We start from the raw sequence: 17,886 nt of genomic DNA, 5'->3' as shown, positions 1-17,886 counted from the left end.
TGACTGTAGGTGTGTTGAGTGTCTGTGTGTGTAGGTGTGTATATCCATTATGTGGTGTATGTGTGCTTCTGTATGTGTGTGTGTAGGTTTAGTGTGTGTGTGTGTGTGTGTGTGTGTGTGTGTGTGTGTGTGTGTGATCAAAGCAGAAAGGACACAATGGCACAGGAAGAGGACAAAGAGACAATGGGAGAAAGAGAGGCAAAGAAAGGTAGAAGGCAGAAGGGATACCCTGGGCACCCACAGGCCATTCCAGCCAGGGAGGTGGGGAGGCTGAGTGCAGATCTTCACCTCCCCATCTGCTTCTCCAAATCCAATCCCCCAGTCTCATCCCCAGATCTGGAGCAGAACACCTGTTGCAGCCTCACTTCCATGGCCCACTGCCCCCATCTCCAGTGGATTACACAGATCTTCCCCTCCTAATCCCCTCACTCAATACTGTATCCCAGAACCCAACACCAGCTGGCATTCCCTGGGAACCCACAGGCCATACTAGCCAGGGAAGCAAGTGGGCTACCTACAGATCTTTATCCAGATCTCTCCCCAGCACCGTGGCAGACTTTCTGCTGTGGCCTCTCCTCACTCTGCCCCCATTCCCAGGGAACTCTGCATATTCTGGTGGAACACCTTGCTTTCCTCCCTCCTGTGGACTCCCTCACCTCCTCAAGCCCATCCCCATTCCTCGGTGTCAGCTCCCAACACTCAGAAACACATTTTACCTGGAACCTTCAGTGCCCACACCTATTAGGACTCCAGAAGAATTTCCTACAGGCAGCACACAGCCATCACACTCTCCTAAGAACCAGAGAAGAAACAGAAACCAAGGAACAAAATACCCACCCAACAAAGATAAGACCAGATATCAGCACCTTTGAATTACAGTCTTCCCAGTGTCAGATGCCTAAACACCATTGTAAAAACACAGTAACAGCCAGGACAATGTGTCCCCATTAGAGCCCAGCAACCCCACCACAGCAGATACTGAGGATTCCAACACAGCTGAAGCACAAGGAAAAGACCTTAAAACAGCCTGGATGGATTTGATAGAGGTCCTGCCGCAAGCCACAAGAATATATTATAGAGATTCAGAAGGATATAATAAAGCTATACCTAGAAAGGTCAAGGAATCTTTCTCTAGGGAAACCATTTATCAGGGAATATTTGCTTTTTATTCAGCTTTTAATATATCAGCTGTCTTCTGCTATGAATTTCTTGTGTGCTCATATACTAGTAGGCCACATGGCAAACAGTATAACCTTCTCAGACCTACTGCTGATTGCTGGGGATGTCTTTCTGTATGCTGTGGATGTGTTGCTCTGATTGATTGATTGATAAATAAAATGCTGATTGGCCAGCAGCCAGGCAGGAAGTATAGTATAGGCAGGATAAGCAGAGAGAGAATGCTGGGTCAGGAGACACTGCCAGCCGCCGCCGCCATGAGAAGTAAGATGTAATACACCAGTAAGCCACAAGACATATGGCAACTTATAGATTAATACAAATGGGCTAATTTAAGATATAAAAACTAGATAGCAAGAAGCCTGCCATGGCCATACAGTTTATAAGTAATAAAACTCTATGTGTTTGCTTGGGTTTGTGTGGCTGCGGTTCCTGCAGGACTGGAGAAATCTCCAGCTACAGCTGATCTACTAGGTAATATCCCTGCAGAGTCTAGGAGACAGGAGGACTGTAGATGCATAGCTTTGTTTCTTGTGCACATGAAGTTCAGACCATCCCTTCAGGCCTAGTGACATGCCAGAGCTATTGACTCAAGACAAAAGAGTTTTTTGCATAACCAGGTGTAGTAAAGACTGGAACAGAATTCATGGGGCCGGCAGAGTTGCATGGCTGGAGAGGAGAGAACAAGGTGGAGTTTCTGTAGATGGCAAGGTAGACTGGGTCAGGCCAAGGAGTAAGGAGCAAGGGAAAGTTTTGCAGACTGTAGGCTGACTTGAATCAGGTCAGGAGAGGAGAAGAGGAAGGAAAGATGGAGGATGAAGGAACAGAAGACAAAGATGAGATCAAGAGCATAAGAGCTTAGTGTGGTGGTATTGTGTTCCCCAAAATATTGTGTACTCTAATAGATTTATCTGGGGTCAGAGAACAGACAGCCACTAGATACAAAGGCTAGAAAATGGTGGCACTCACACCTTTAATCCTAACACTCCAGAGGTAGAAATCCCTCTGGATCTCTGTGAGTTCAAGGCCACATTGGAAATAGCCAAGCATGGTGACACACGCCTTTAATCCCAGAAAGCCAGCCTTTAATCCCAGGGAGTGGTGATAGAAAGCAAAAAGATATATAAGGCGTGAGGACCAGAAACTAGAAGCATTTGGCTGGTTAAGCATTCAGGCTTTTGAGCAGTAATTCAGCTGAGACCCATTCCGGATGAGGACTCAGAGGCCTCCAGTCTGAGGAGACAAGACCAGCTGAGGAATTGGCAAGGTGAGATAGCTGTGGCTTGTTCTGTCTCTCTGATCTACCAGCATGGACCCCAATAACTGACCTCGGGTTTGATTTTATTAATAAGAACTTTTAAGATTCCTGCTACAGCTTAGTTATTACTAGGGCTATGAGAGGACGGAAAAACAAGGGACAGAGAGGAACTGAGTGTCAGAACAGAACTGAAGCTGTGTAGATAGAAATAGATAGTAATGGACGTAAGAAAAGTAGTGTATATAGATTCCTTTCCCTCAGATAACCCCATCTCAGGCTGTAGTGTCTTCCCCAGGACCCTGGGAGAAATCTTCTCAGGCTGGGCCCTGGCAAAAATTTCAGTAAAGTCTTTAAAGAGAAAATGGACAAATCCCTTAAAGAAATCCAGGAAAACAAAAAGAAACAGTGGAAGGAAATGAATAAAACAGTTCAAGGCCAGAAAGTAGGAATAGAATCAATAAGGGAAAACCAAATTGAGGGAAATCTAAAAATGAAAAATTTAGGAACTCAAACAGGAACCTCAGAGGCAAGCCTCCCCAACAGAATATAAGAGGTGGAAGAGAGAATCTCAGGCACTGAAGACACAATAGAAGAAATGATACCTCAGTCAAAGAAAATAGTAAATCTAAAAAAATTATTGGTCCAAAACATCTAGGAAATCTGGGACACTACTATGAAAAGACCAAATTGAAAAATAATAGAAATAGGGGAAAGAAAGAAACCCAAATCAAAGGAAAAGAAAGTATTTTTTTTTTAATCCTAGCCAGGCGGCAGTGACACACGCCTTTAATCCCAGCACTAGGGAGGCAGAGCCAGGCAGATCTCTGTGAGTTCAAGGCCAGCCTGGTCTACAGAGTGAGATCTAGGACAGGCACCAAAACTACACGAAGAAACCCTGTCTCAAAAAACTAAAAAAAAAAAAATCCTAGAAGAAAATTTCCCTGACCTAAAGAAAGACATGCCTAAGTACAAGAAGCTTACAGAACCAAATAGACTGGATGTAAAAATAAGTCCCTTCAGCACCTGATGATCAAAACACTGAGCATACAAAGCAAAGAAAGAATGTTAAAACCTGTAAGGGGAAAGGGTCAAGTAGCATACACCAGCAGACCTGTTAGTATTACACCTGACTTCTCAATGGAGACTCTAAAAGACAGAAGGGCCTGGACTGATGTGTTGCAGACTCTAAAAGACCATGGATGCCAGCCCAGACTACTATACCCAGAAAAACTTTCAGTCACCAGAGTTGGAGAAAATAAGACATTCCATGATAAAGCCAAATTTAAACAATATCTATCTACACATCCAGCCCTAGAGAAGGTGCTAGAAGGAAAACTCCAATTTAAAGAGACTAAACACATGCAAAAAAATCCACAGAAGTTTTAAAAAATCCCAAACCAACAAATAAAAACAGGGGAAACACACATATACAAATAATAAGAGGAAGAATCAACAAATGCTGCTCATTGATTTCTCAATGTCAATGGTCTAAATTCCCCAATAAAAAGACACAGGCTGACAGAATGGAAGGAAAGACAGGATCCATCCTTCAGCTGCATACAAGAAATATGCTTTAACATCAAGCATAGACATCACCTCAGGGTAAAGGATGGAAAAGGATTTTCCAAACAAATGGGTCTAAGAAGCAAGCTGGGGTAGCCATTTTAATAGCTGACAAAATATACTTCAAAACAAAATTAATCAGAAGAGACAGGGAAGGGCAGTATATATTCATCAAATGAAAAATCCACCAAGATGACACTTCAGTTCTTAACATCTGTGCCCCAAACAAAACAGTACCCAAATCTGTAAACAAACCACCATTACAGCTTAAATCACTTACTGATCCCACACACTGAAAGTAGGAGACTTGAATACTTCATTCTCACCAATGGATAGGTCATCCAGACAAAACCCAAACAGAGAAATGCTGGAGCTAATGGATTTATAAACCAAATGGACCTAACAGATATGTACAGAAAATTTCATCCAAACACACACACACACACACACACACACACACACACACACACACACACATACACACACACACACACACACCTTCTCAGCACCTCATGGAACTTTCTCTAAAATTAACCGTGTACTCAATCACAAAGCAAATTTCAAGAGATACAAGAAAATTGAAATAATCCCCTGGGGAGGAAGATGGATGAAACAAAGTACCATGATGTGCATGTATTAAATGCCATAATGAAATCCATTGCTTGAAATGCTAACTAAAACATTTACTTTAAAGGGCCAGAGAGAAGACTCAAAAGTTCAGATCACTTGATGTTCTTGAAGAGTATCATGGTTCAGCTCTCAAAATACATCTTGGGTCACTCACAACTATCTATAAGAGCAGCTCCAGAGGATTTAAAGCTGTCTTCTAGCCTCTGCAGGCACCCCCACATGAGGATTCAAATACCCCACACACATACATATACACAAATAATAAAATAAATTCTTTTAAATTAATCCCTGGGCTAGAGAGATGGCTCAGTAGTTAAGAGTACTTGCTGCTTTCGCAGAGGACCAGGATTCAATTCCCAGCACTCACGTGGCAGCTCACAACCATATGACGCTCCAGTCCCAGGGGATCCAATGCCCTCTTGTGGTCTCTACAGGAACTGTATGCATGCAGACAGGCAAAACACCCATGCACATAAAAATTTTAAAATTCAAACATATTTGAAAGACACTAAAAAAAATTAGGGGAGAGGCAATAAAGGAGAGGGTAAGGCAGTATGGGAAGAATATGTTTAAGGTACCATATGCTTGCATGAAAGTGTCCTTTGTAACACAGCCATGTACAATGAAAATTACTTTAATAATCAAAGAACATAAGCGAGTAAATAAATAAATAAGAGGCAAGAAAGATTAATAGTACAGAACTTGTTGGAGTGGCCGGCCAATGACTGTTCCAACTTGAGACCCATGCCACAAGAGGGAGCCCATGCTTGGTGCTGCCTGGATGGCCAGGAACCAGGGGCTGGACAGCCCGGAGACCTAGGGTAGAACCAAACATGACTGGAGAAAAAAATGATTCTTGATGATATTCTGCTGTGCTTGTAGACCACAGCCTAGCATAATCGTCATCAGAAAGGTTTCATCCAGCAACTGATGGGAGCAAATGCAGAGACTCACAACCAAACATTAGGAAGTGCTCAGTGAATCCTGCAGAAGACAGGGAGGAAAGGTTGTAGGAGCCAGAAGGGGCAAGGACCCCATAAGAAAATGGCCCACAGAATCAGCTGACCAGGACTCAGGGGCTCACAGAAACTGAATGGACAATCAGGGAACCTCTATTGGTCTGACCTAGGTCCTCTGAATATACATTATGGTTGTGTAGCTTGGTCTCCTTGTAGGACTCCTAACAGTGGGAGTGGAGGTATCTCTGACTCTTTTGCCTTCTTTTGGGACCCTTTTCCTCCTACTAGGTTGCCTCATCCAGCCTTGCTATGAGGGGATGCGCCAGGTCTTATTGTAACTTGTTGTGCCATGTTGGGTTGACATCCCTGGGAGGGGATGGAAATGGAGGAGGAGTGGATCTGGGGGAGAGGGGAGAAGGGGGAGAGGGACTAGGAGGAGAGGAGGGAGGGGAAACTGCCATTGGGTATTGGAGAAATTATTTTGGCCACTCCACGTAGTTAAAAGGATATTTATTTAATGGCGTAACTCACAAATTAAGTAATGGGTAAGTCGCAGGGTCTGGGGAAGGTGTAATGCAGTCCAGTGGTGTTCTCCGGAGCTCTGCACAGTCAATCTGCACCGGTCAGCGCCCCGGCACCGAGAGAGCGCCCCGCGAGAGCGCTGACCCATCCCACTCTCGGGTCCCCTGGCGCCTCCCCTCACCCCGCCTCGTAGGTGTGACAGTTGCCAGAGTCTCAATGGGGTTAGGAACTTCCAGAACCAAGCTGGAATGGCTACCCACTACAATTGGGATGTAATAGATAAAGGAAAATAAATAAAAAAAGAAAAAGTAGTGAATAAGTAAAACAAAAGTTGAGGAGTTGGGATGTAGTTCAGGAGAAGGCTTGCCCCGTATACATGAGGTCCTGAGTTCGAAGTCTGAGTGTTGCATAAACCAGGTGTGGTGGCGTACATCTGCAATCCCAGCACTTAGAGAGGAAGGAGAAAAGTCATCCTTAGCTATGCAGAGTTCAAGACCAGCCTGAGCCACATGAGAGCCTGTCTTGAAACAATATTTAAATGAATGAAATAGGAAATGAACAAGTAGAAATCCAAAACATTTTAAAAGGTGGATGTAATCAATGTAGCTAAATTGAAATGGGGGGAAGGTGTGGAGGTGGGTAAAAAGTAAAGAAATGAAGACAGAGATTACAGGGATTCTGCGAATAAAGGATGGAACATGCACTAGAAACTGTGTGTGTGTGTGTGTGTGTGTGTGTGTGTGTATGTGTGTGTAAAAGAGGGGGGTTGAGTTTCTACTGAAGACCTAGGGTGACCCCTCTACAGCCACGGTCCCTTTTGCCTTTTGTCATTTGGGGATTTCAATTTTTTAACTCATCATTAGTCCACACTCTGCCAACCTTTAGAACAAATGCTTGTTTCTGCATGCCCAAAAACCTTACACAAAATATATGCACACTGACTTGTGGGTAAGACCCGAGTGAACATATTTCAATAACATATAAGTTTTTAATTTTTGTCTCTTTTTTTTTCTTTTTCTTTATTCTTCTCTCATACACTACATCCCCAACTGCAGACTCCTCTCCCTCCCCTACTTCCAACTCCCCCCCCCAGATCCACTACTCCATTTTTTGCTCTTCAGAAAAGAGCAGGCCCCCCAGGGATATCAACCAAACACAGCAAGATGCAATCAATAAGACTAGGCATAACCTCTCAAAATGGCTACGATCAATAAATAACACATGGCAGTTCATGCTGGTGAGGGTGTGGAGCAAGAGAAACACTCCTCCATTACTGGTGGGAGTGCAAACCTGAACAGCCACTATGGAAATCAATATGGGGCTTCCTCAGAAAATAGGGAATTGATCTACCTCAAGACCCAACGATACCACTTTTGGACATAGACCCAAAAGACAATCCATCCTGCCACAAGGACACATGCTCAGTCATGTTCATTACAGCTTTATTCATAAGAGCCAGAAACTGGAAACAACCTAGTTGTCCTTCAACTAAAGAATAGATAAGGAAAATGTGGTACATTTACACAATGGAGTATTACTCAGCTGTTAGAAAAAATGACATCAGGAATCTGCAGGTAAATGGATGGAACTATAAAAAATCATCGTGAGTGAGGCCACTCAGACCTAGAAAGACTAACATGGTATGTACTTACTTAGAAGTAGATATTAGCTGTTAAGTCAATGGTAATCCTGCTACAGACCACAGACCAGAGAGGCTAAGTAACAAAAAGGGGTCTGGTGAGAGGAAGATGCACGTATCTCCCTGGGAAGAGGAAATAGAAGACATCTGGTGGGTGGACCGGGAACAGGTAGGGAAGGGAACATGGAGCTGGTAGAAGAGGGGAGAGAGTTCTGGGAGAGTGCCAGCCATCTTCTGTAACTGGGCGAGGCTCCCAGTGGTGGGGCTGGGACACCAGCCCAGTCACAAAACCTTCAAACCACAACCTGTCCTGCCTGCAAGATGTGCTGGGGCAATGGTGGCTCAGAGCTTGTCTGTCGGTGTGGCCAACTCATGACTGGTCTAACCTGAGGCCTAAGTCATGAGAGGGAGCCAGGCCTGACACAGCCTGGATGGTCAGGATCTGGAAGCTGGATAGCTCAAAGACCTAGGGTATAACCAAGCCAGACTGACAAAAAAAAAAATTTAAAAAAAGTCAATGAAATGATTCCTAATGATATTCTGCTATACTCATAGAGCCTAGCCCAAGTGTCCTTAGAGAAGCTTCCTCCAGCAGCTGATGGGAGCAGAAGCAGAGATCCACAGCCGAACATTAGGTGGAGCTTGGGGAACCCCGCAGAAGAGGGGTCATGAATACCAGGAGAACCAACTCAGCAGGGCTGATAGGGGCTCACAGAGACTGAAGTGGCAATCAGGTCTGCATTGGATCCTCTGCATACATGCATGCTGTAGTGGTTTAGCTTGGGGTTTGTGCGGGGTCCCCAACAGTGGAAATGGGGGTGTCCCTGACTCTTTTGCCTGCTCTTGGGACTCTTTTCCTCCAATTGGGTTGCCTCATCCAGCCTTGATATGGAGATTTCAAATTTTTATTTTCAACTTTTTTTTACTCACTTCAACTAAACAAAAACCAAAATACATTCCAGCCCTCATCATCATTTTCCCAAATGACTTTTGAGATTTTCCTCTCTACCTTCGGACTTCATTGGTTTGTACATGAGAGTGTTACATTTACTTTTTCCTACTTGGGGTTCCTACTTTGATCATTGGTTGGCTAATATCAGAAAGTTTTCAGACTGTATTTCTTTAATTAATGTTTTCTATTTTTCTCCATATTCCTCTGTGTGTGTGTGTGTGTGTGTGTGTGTGTGTGTGTGTGTGTGTGCATTTTAAGTTCACAGTTTTGTATTGGGTCACATTCACAGCTCTCCCCTAGATGCACACAGCCATCAGGACACAGGCTGGACACACTTCCAAGGTCACAGTAACTTCACAGAGAACAGAACAAAAGAGAACCCTGACACACCTGTGCATTTCTGACTCAGACTGGGAAGCTCCAGACATCTTTGCAGGTTTTCACAGGATCTCCTGATTGAGAGACGGTCCACACCCAGCTGATGATGTCAGAATTCTTGGGGCATTGTGCGAGAGATCTGGAGGGTTCTCCACACCATCTCCATGTCGCATAGCTAAGAATGCCATAAAGTCCACAGAGAAAAGCTATGTCACCACCTGCCAAGGTTCCATGTAAGTCCAAGCGATGCCATCAATGATTGAGGAGGGCCAGCGAGATGGCTCACTCAGCAAAGGTGCTTGCCATCAAGCAGATGACCTGAGTTCAATTCCTGTGGACCTGCAAATTAATACACTAAATAAAGAAATAAGTAGATGGTTTTTAAATAAATAAATAAATACTTGTGGAATGTGTGGGATCATAGCAGGAGAGGGGTGTAGAAATAATCACTAGATCAATAGTTCTCAACCTATGGATCTCCATCCCTTTGCGGGGGTAGGGGGATGTCGAATGACCTTCTCAAAGGGGTCAAAGGTCAGATATTCTGCATATCAGATATTTACATTACAATTCATCACAGTAGCAAAATGCCAATTATAAAGTAGCAATGAAAATAATTTTATGGTTGAGGGGTGCCCACAACATGAGGAACTGTATTTAAGGGCTGCAGCATGAGGAAGGTTGAGAACCACTGTCCTAGATCCTTAACCCAGGAGTAGTCAGGAGGCTGGAAACACCTGGGCATCCATAACCATCTCCGAGAACCTGTTCCCACCTGCAGCACTCTGCTGAAACCAGTCACGAGTTCTGGGTACCACTGGGGACTGTGACTCCTCCCATCACACCCAACAAAGGAAGTGGTGGTCCTCCCAGTAGACGCCAAAGGGGGGAGACACAAAAGATGCAACCTCTGTGTGTACTCGCGGGTCTTTGTAAATCAGGAAACAACCCAATAAAGCAGCCCAAAACAAGAACACCAAAAACCTCATGATGAAAGAAAAGATAATTTAAAATGATACCTTTATAGTGTGTGTGTGTGTGTGTGTGTGTGTGTGTGTGTGTGTGTGTGTGTGTAGGGCAGAGGACAACTCCGGAGAGTCGGTTCTCTCCTCCCACCAAGTGCGCGCCAGGGATCAAACTCAGGTCCTCAGGCTCGGCAGCTGAGTGCCTTTACCTGTTGCGCCCTCACACCAGCCCAAGACGCCATTCTTAAGGGACACAAAACAAATGTGCTCTCGCATTTTACTGATAATCTACATAGGTCTAAATGTGTAGCCAATTCTGTTGGGCAAAAAGAGAGGATCTGGAGCAACATTACCATTATTGGAGATAATTTGAAAGTCTATGTAAATCTTCCCAACCATAGAATAACTATCAAGATTCAAAACAGCTTTTTTGTGGGGGTGGGGTGGGGGATAGCTCTATGGTGAAGCCCTTGCTCAGAGGTAGAATACGTGCCCGGCATGCTTGGAGGACTATGCTTGTGTTCCACGCCCAGCATAATTTTTTTTAAAGATATAAGGCAGATTTGATCAACATAAAGTTAATATAAAAACCTAACCATCTTCCCATAAAAATATGTATATATATTTATATCGGTTTCCTATATCCTTTCAAAGCTGCCCAGTGGATGTGTGAGACTCAGATAGAATGGAACCCTGTATATTTTTTCCACATATAGGCCTATAGAAGCTTAACCTATACATTAGGCATAACAAATGATTAATAATAATAACGTAACAAAATTGAGAACATTAATTATACACCGTACAGTCATTTAATACGATCGAGTTATTGCTGAGATTTACCATTTAATTTTTTTAAATTTACTACAGTTATCTATTCATCTGTCTATTGTGCATCATCTATCTAATGGATCAGGGGACAGCTTGCAGGAGTCAGTTTCCTCCTTCCACCGTGTGGGTCTTCCAGACTTGACGTCAAGGGCCACCTGCTGAGCTGTCTCACTGATGTCCCCTTCCCCACTTCATATTTTCCAACCTCGCTTGACAGAGGACAGCCTAAGCCAGGGAAGGAAGAGCGCTGGTAATCGTAGTCAGAACTTGAAATTTAGCCCCGAGTGGTTGTGCACACCTGCAATCCTAGCACTCAGGAGGCTGAGGCAGGAGGAACCCGAGTTCAATGACAGCCTGGTCTACATAGTGGTGTGGGGCCGGGGGGGGGGAGAGACAGAGGGGCTGCCTACCCCCGTTTATGTGCTAGATAGTGATGGCACGCATATAAAACGGTAACGACACACAAAGATGATGAAGGGATTCATCTCTGCTTCCCTTTTGGGAGATGCTGGAGGGGTTGCGTACAGTCAGAAGCCCCGGAGACCCCATATCCGGAACTCATCCGGGATCCTATACCCAGATCCACTGCTACATCGGCTGCCCTGTAGACTACCAGGAACCGGGGGCTCGGAGCCACACCCAGCACCCAACATCAATCACACCCTTCTTCCTTTCGCCAAAGGCCCCCGGACCAATGAGAGGGAGTGACACATTGGCCAATCACATGGCACCATAGACTTTTTCTGCCCAGTTCCAGCTGCCATATATTAAAGGGCTAACGTGGAAGCCCCGGGGCAGTGAGTCAGCAAGTCTTGTCTGCGGCTTTCCTCATGTATGCATTTATTTTCTTCTGTTTTTTTGAGGCAGGGGTGTGTGTGGGCTTCGTTTTTCACCCCCTTTTCCCCTCCCTCACGCCTTGACCCACCAGAACCAGCTGGCGTCCTAAGCCATGGCTCTCTGGACTTAATTTAAGCAGGAAGCCAAGACACTTGGCGGTACTTACATTTAACTTTTTTTCATTTTTTTAAGGAAAAACGCAACTCGCTGCTAGACCGAACCCTCCAACGCTTGCTCCACCCGGCGGGACCCGTAGACAATCCCGCCGACTTTCATCCGACTCTTTTCCGACTTCGAAGTAAGTAGAGGGACCACAAGAGACGGTTCGCTGAGCTGGGGGACCTCGGGGGAGCGGGTGCTCGAGAGGCCTCCCCCGATACAAAGAGAAAATAATAGCATGGGTAGGCGTCGTGAAGGTTGGAGACCTGAGAATTCAGAGGGTGGAGATAGACTTATGTTGTTTGTATTCGTGGATGTGAGGCCCGGGACCAGGAGAACCCATAGAGAAGCAGACGGGTATGGACAAAAGCAGTCGTTTTATCTAAGCGGTTCACGTGAGTTCTCTCTTGCACGGCAGAGAGGTCTTTGATGTTCCATTGGCCTGGTGCAGACTCACTTTTTTTTTTTTTTTTTTGCTACGGAGGTCAATGCGTGGGGGTAAAGAGCGCCTTTGCATATCAATAGAAGCTGGTCTTGGCTGTTGGCTGAGGTGTTGAGCGGTAGCTGCTGGGCTAAACAAATGCATCTGACCTCTCCCAAAGGAGGCCAAAGGAGATGGTTGTGGGTTTAATTAGTCGTCTGAAGGGTAACCCTGTGGAGAACCATTGCATCTTCTCCAAGGGGAAGAAGATGCAGTATGATAATCAAGGCAGATATTGAAGTTAAGTAGCCGCAAGGAAAGAGAGAACAAAGATTTTCAAGAAACCAGGAGCTCCGCAGAGGCAGGCCAGGGGTTCCCTGTAGGAGGGAGGGTGAACCCGCTGGTCCCTGACTTTGAAATTCTAGCCTCAGCCACAAAGCAATTCAATTCTTACAGTTTTTTTGTTGTTGTTGGAGTTGGTTGGGTTTTTTTTAGACAGGGTTTCAAGTACTGTGGGCTAGCCTCCAAATCACAGTATAGACAAGGATAACCCCCAACTTCTTAACCCTCTGCTTCCACCTCTCACATATTTGGATCACAGGTGTGCACCACCACACCTGATTTTCTGTGTTGCTGGGGATGGAACCCACGGCTAAGCAAGCGTCCTCCCAGTCAACTGGCATCCCTAACTGAATTTCTGTAGTTTTAAGTCACTTAGTTTATGTCATTTTGTTACAGAGACCCATGCAAATTTACCTCTAATGTTTACCACAGATAACTTCAGGGTTTATGTTCCGAAAATAAAAATCCTGTTTTTCAGAACCATGGTATATCAAAGTCAGGAAACTTAACAGTAGCAGGATATCATTGGCCAACATTTAAAAAAAAAGCTTATGATGTTGTGGCTCATGCCCTTGATCCCAGCACCAAAACCAGATAAAATAGGGAATGGGGGGAAAAAGTCACCAGGCAGTGGTGGCACACACCTTTAATCCCAGCACTCAAGAGGCAAAGACAGGCAGATATCTGTGAATATGAGACCAGCCTGGTCTACAGAGAGAGTTCCAGGACAGCCAGGGCTACATAGAGAAACCCTGTCTCAAAAAACAAAACAAACAAACCAACAAAGTCAAAGGCAGTAGATTGAGAGACCCCATAGGGTCTAATTAAGAATAAATATCAGCCAGGCATGGTGGTGCATGCCTTTAATCCCAGCACTCGGGAGGCAGAGGCAGGCGGATCTCTGTGAGTTCTAAGCCAGCCTGGTCTGCAGAATGAGTTCCAGGACAGCCAGGACTGTTATATGGGGAAACTGTCTCAGAAAACCAAAAAGCAAAACGAATAAACAAATATAAACACTTGGAAGAGCAGGCCTTGTGAGTTCCAGGCCTGCTGGGGCTGCATAGTGAGACCCTGACTCCAAAAAAAAAAAAAAGAAAGAAAGAAAGGCTTAATGTTTATAGTTTGTTTTTAAATGGTTGGGTGTGTTTTCATTAGAGATGTTACATTAAATATTAACACCTCCAACATTCAGCCTGTGCCTGAAATGGGTGGTGTTCTGGCACTCAGTTGTGTACTTGCTCACCAGCCCCACCCCGTGTGTGTGTGTTTGTGTGTGTGTGTGTGTGTGTGTGTGTGTGTGTGCATGGGTGTGGGTGTAAAGTAAGTTCTGGGTGGCACCAAGTGAATTTGTTTTGACCCAGTTTTATGATGAAGATGTTGGAATCTGAAGTCTATGGGAGGAATTTGATTCACCTGTTAAGTTATCCTTTCAACCTTTCCATCGGGGTTGAAGGTTTAGCTTGGCGGTGAGCGCGCTTGCCTGGCATGTTCAAGGCGCCCTGGGTTTGATCTCCAAAGCTGGAACCAAAAACCCCTTAAATAGAAAGAAATCAGAAGGTGAAGGCTGTCATTTTCTAAGAACCCAAATATTGGAGCAAAACCATCCTGTTGGATTGGATTGAAAGCCTTGACAGCCTCTGCCTCTGATACCTACGGAGCATGTCTCATGAGGTTTCTGAATGCTGGCTGATGATTCTTGTTCATTTATTATTCCTTTTTCCTTTTTGTCTCATTTCTTTCTTTCTATCTATCTATCTATCTATCTATCTATCTATCTATCTATCTATCTATTATTTGGAGACAGAGTCTTACTTTGTAGCCCTAGCCTACCTCATATTCACAGAGATCTGCCTGCCTCTGCCTTCTGAGTGCTGGGATTAAAGGTATGTACCATAATGGTGACCTTATTTATTTATTCATCAACTTATTTATTTATTTTGGTTTTTTGAGACAGGGTTTCTCTGTGTATCCCTGGCTGTCCTGCAACTCACTCTATAGACCAGGCTGGCCTCAAACTCACAGAGATCCACCTGCCTCTGCCTCATGAGTGCTGGGATTAAAGGTGTGGGCCACCACTGCCTGGCTTATTTTATTTTATTGTTTGTTTAGACCTGTTGAGAGTTCTCAAAGAATCTACTGACACTCTCTGTGTCTGTCTGTCTGTCTGTCTGTCTCTCTCTCTCTGCTTCGATCATTATTATTTTCTTCTGGTTTTGGTTGGCCTCTTATTTCTCACTTACAGTGTATAGTTGGCTCATGAAATGTGAAGCTAAGTCCCGTACAGTTAGTGTTGTCCGTATGTGCACAACCGTGGGGTCACTCACTTGAACACAGACAACCCGCCAGTGGCCACCCACCCCAAGGAAGAACAGTTCTCCTCCTCAGTAGCTATCAATAGCTCTTGAGTTAGGGGTGGGGCGAGTATCCGCCCCTCCTCCCATCCACGCCAGAATGATGGCCGGCTTGGTCTTGTTCTGGCAACCACAGCCCACGTGAGTTGGTGTGTGCAGCAGCAGCAGCTCTCCTGGCGTTGAAATTCTCTCCCACATTCCCCATCGTATTATTGCAGGAAGCAAAGCCTCATCTAAGGAGTATTCATGGTGGAGAGCACCCCTTTTCTGATCACTAAGAAGACTGCCTGCCACTTTGCAACTCTGCAGACTGCCAGCCACCAGTTAGGAGGGGCAGCAGGCTCCCCTGGTTTCAATCTGTGGGGGTTTTATGATCTCTGAGTTGGCAGCGTACTGAAGATGGGGACCCTAGCAATTTCTTACGGTGACCACGGGAGAGAAGGGGCTGCTGTGGGCGTGGCAGCCTGAGCAGGAATCTGGTCTGGATTCTAACAGTTACCTCTTCCTACAGTGTCTGATCCCGTAGAGTTTTGACTAGCGAGAGGAACATAACTCCACACCACACCAGCAGCTGCCTGGGGAATTCTTCTCAGAGACACCACACACACACACACACACACACACACACACACACACGGATTTCAAAATACCTTTAAAATGTTATTTCTAACTAGATTAAATGTTAAAGGCATTTTTCTCAGCACAGATGGTTTTTTGAGGGCCATCTTCTAGGACAGGAGAGAGTGCTAGAGAATCAAAATCATGTGTTATTTTAGCCAGAAGTAAACACAGCCTAATTCCTGTCTGTGTTGTCCTTGATGGAGATGTCTTCAGGAAGGCGTCACCTCACTATAAATGATGGCAGTTCATTTGTTTCTTAGACGAGATGTCCTTTGGAAAACACAAACGGTATCAGTAGGCCTTTAGGTCCTTGTCAGCAGGGTCTGATGTGATGTGTGTCTTTTTCAGCAGTCAAAACAGCAGGCTGGGTCTCCAGAGCATAGCATCTATCCTGCACAAGCTCCTGTCTCTCCACATCACCCCAATTCCGTCTCTTCCCACCCTGCCTCAGGCTGTCCGTCTAACAATACTTTTCAGAGAAATGTCTGCCATCCACTTGCCCAACTTAGCCACCTAGAGTTCTCTCCAGTTTTTTTCTGTGTCTTCATTTCTCGGTTTCACTGTTTTGAACCTAGATGTGGGTTAATTTCTCCCCCTGGGCTTCTCAATATAGTAGACTGATGATTTCATCAGTCGTTTCAAAGGGCTCAATAGTAATCTTTTCAAATATGTAGATTCCTCAGTTTACACTGAAGTTGCATCTCAGTAAACCCGAGTGGACATGGGAAGTATCATAAATTGAAAATATATGTGGACTTTTAATTTTATTACATTTATTTTATCTGTGTGTAGGTATATGTGTAGGGATGCACAGACGCCACGTAGTGTCTGGAGTCAGAGGCCTACTTATACAAGTTGGTTTTCTCTTTCTACTTTGTACACACATCTCAATCCTAAGGCCACCCAGGACTAGGCTCTGCATTCATTCATTCATTCATTCATTCATTCATTCAGTGTGGCTGGGGTTCTAGAATGCAGGCAAATGCTTTACCAACTGAGCTGTATCCACAGTCTCTCGACCATGTCCGTAGGTACATGAGGTGGGCTCATTGTTTGCGTTTCATCAATGATGAGTAATGTTCAGCATCTTCTCATTGTGAGAGTGTGAATGCGTGTGTGTGTGTGTGTGTGTGTGTGTGTGTGTGTGTGTGTGTGTACGGACACGCATGTGCACACAGGTATACGTGGGGACCAGAAGACAGCCTCAAGAATCATCATACTGTGTGTTGTTCTAGTATCACTTGTCAGAAAGACACTCCTTCATGTAAGTTCCCACTATTTACGGATAAATCTGTTTGCTTTAGATTGTAGATATGCTAGGTGGATAGAGGTTAAGATTCTCATATTTTCTGGATGATTCTATTATTTCCACATCTAACATCATCCTTTCTGTATTTTTGTCTTAAAGTTTAAAAAGTCTTGGACATCATAATAATATTAAGCCTTCCTTTGGATGCTTTTGGCAATCTGGTTTTTTTGTTTTGTTTTTTGGTTTGGGGTTTTTTTGGTTTTGGTTGTTTTTGTTTTGGTTTGGTTTGGTTTTGGTTTGGTTTTGTGCAGTACTGAAGACTGAACCTAGTACGATGCACATACTACACAAACACTCTACCACTGATCCATAAACTTACCCTCTTTTTTATTTTTATATACTTTAAAAATCCCATCTTCATTACTTACGTGTGTGAGTGTTTTTTATCTGTGCACCATATGCATGCCTGGTGCCCATGGAGGCCAGAAGAGGGTGCCAGGTGCTTTAAAAGTGGAGTTACATGGTCAGCAGGTACTGTACTCTTAACCCCTGAGCTGCACCCTACCGTCATTGTAAGCCACGACGTGGGGTGTGGGGAATTGAACCCAGGTCCTCTGGAAAAGCAGCCAGTGCTCTAACCACCTAGCCATCTCTCTATCCCTCCGTCTTTTTTGAGACAAGGTTTCACTCAGTTGCCTGCCTTGACTTCACTGTGTTTTGTTCACAGACCCTGAACTTGTAATCCTCCTGCCTCAGCCTCTGAAGTTGTTGGGATTCCAGGCCCATGCCACTAAGCTCAGCTACTGCTTTACATTTAGAGCTGGTTTATGTCATAAATGTATCCTATACCATCATCTTAAATACTGTTCCATATGCTGGCCTTGCACCCGGGATCACTGTGTCAGAGGTGACAGTAGCTCTCTGAAGATTTATTTATGTGTGTGGGTGTACCTGAGTATAAGTATGTGCACCACGTGTGGGCCATGCCTGCAGAGTCCACAGAGGGTGTCGGATCCCCGGGAGCTAAAAGTTA

The sequence above is a fragment of the Peromyscus leucopus genome, chromosome 1 (genome assembly GCF_004664715.2).
Source record: "Peromyscus leucopus breed LL Stock chromosome 1, UCI_PerLeu_2.1, whole genome shotgun sequence".
NCBI classification, from domain to species: domain Eukaryota; kingdom Metazoa; phylum Chordata; class Mammalia; order Rodentia; family Cricetidae; genus Peromyscus; species Peromyscus leucopus.
This window is presented reverse-complemented; position numbering follows the sequence as displayed.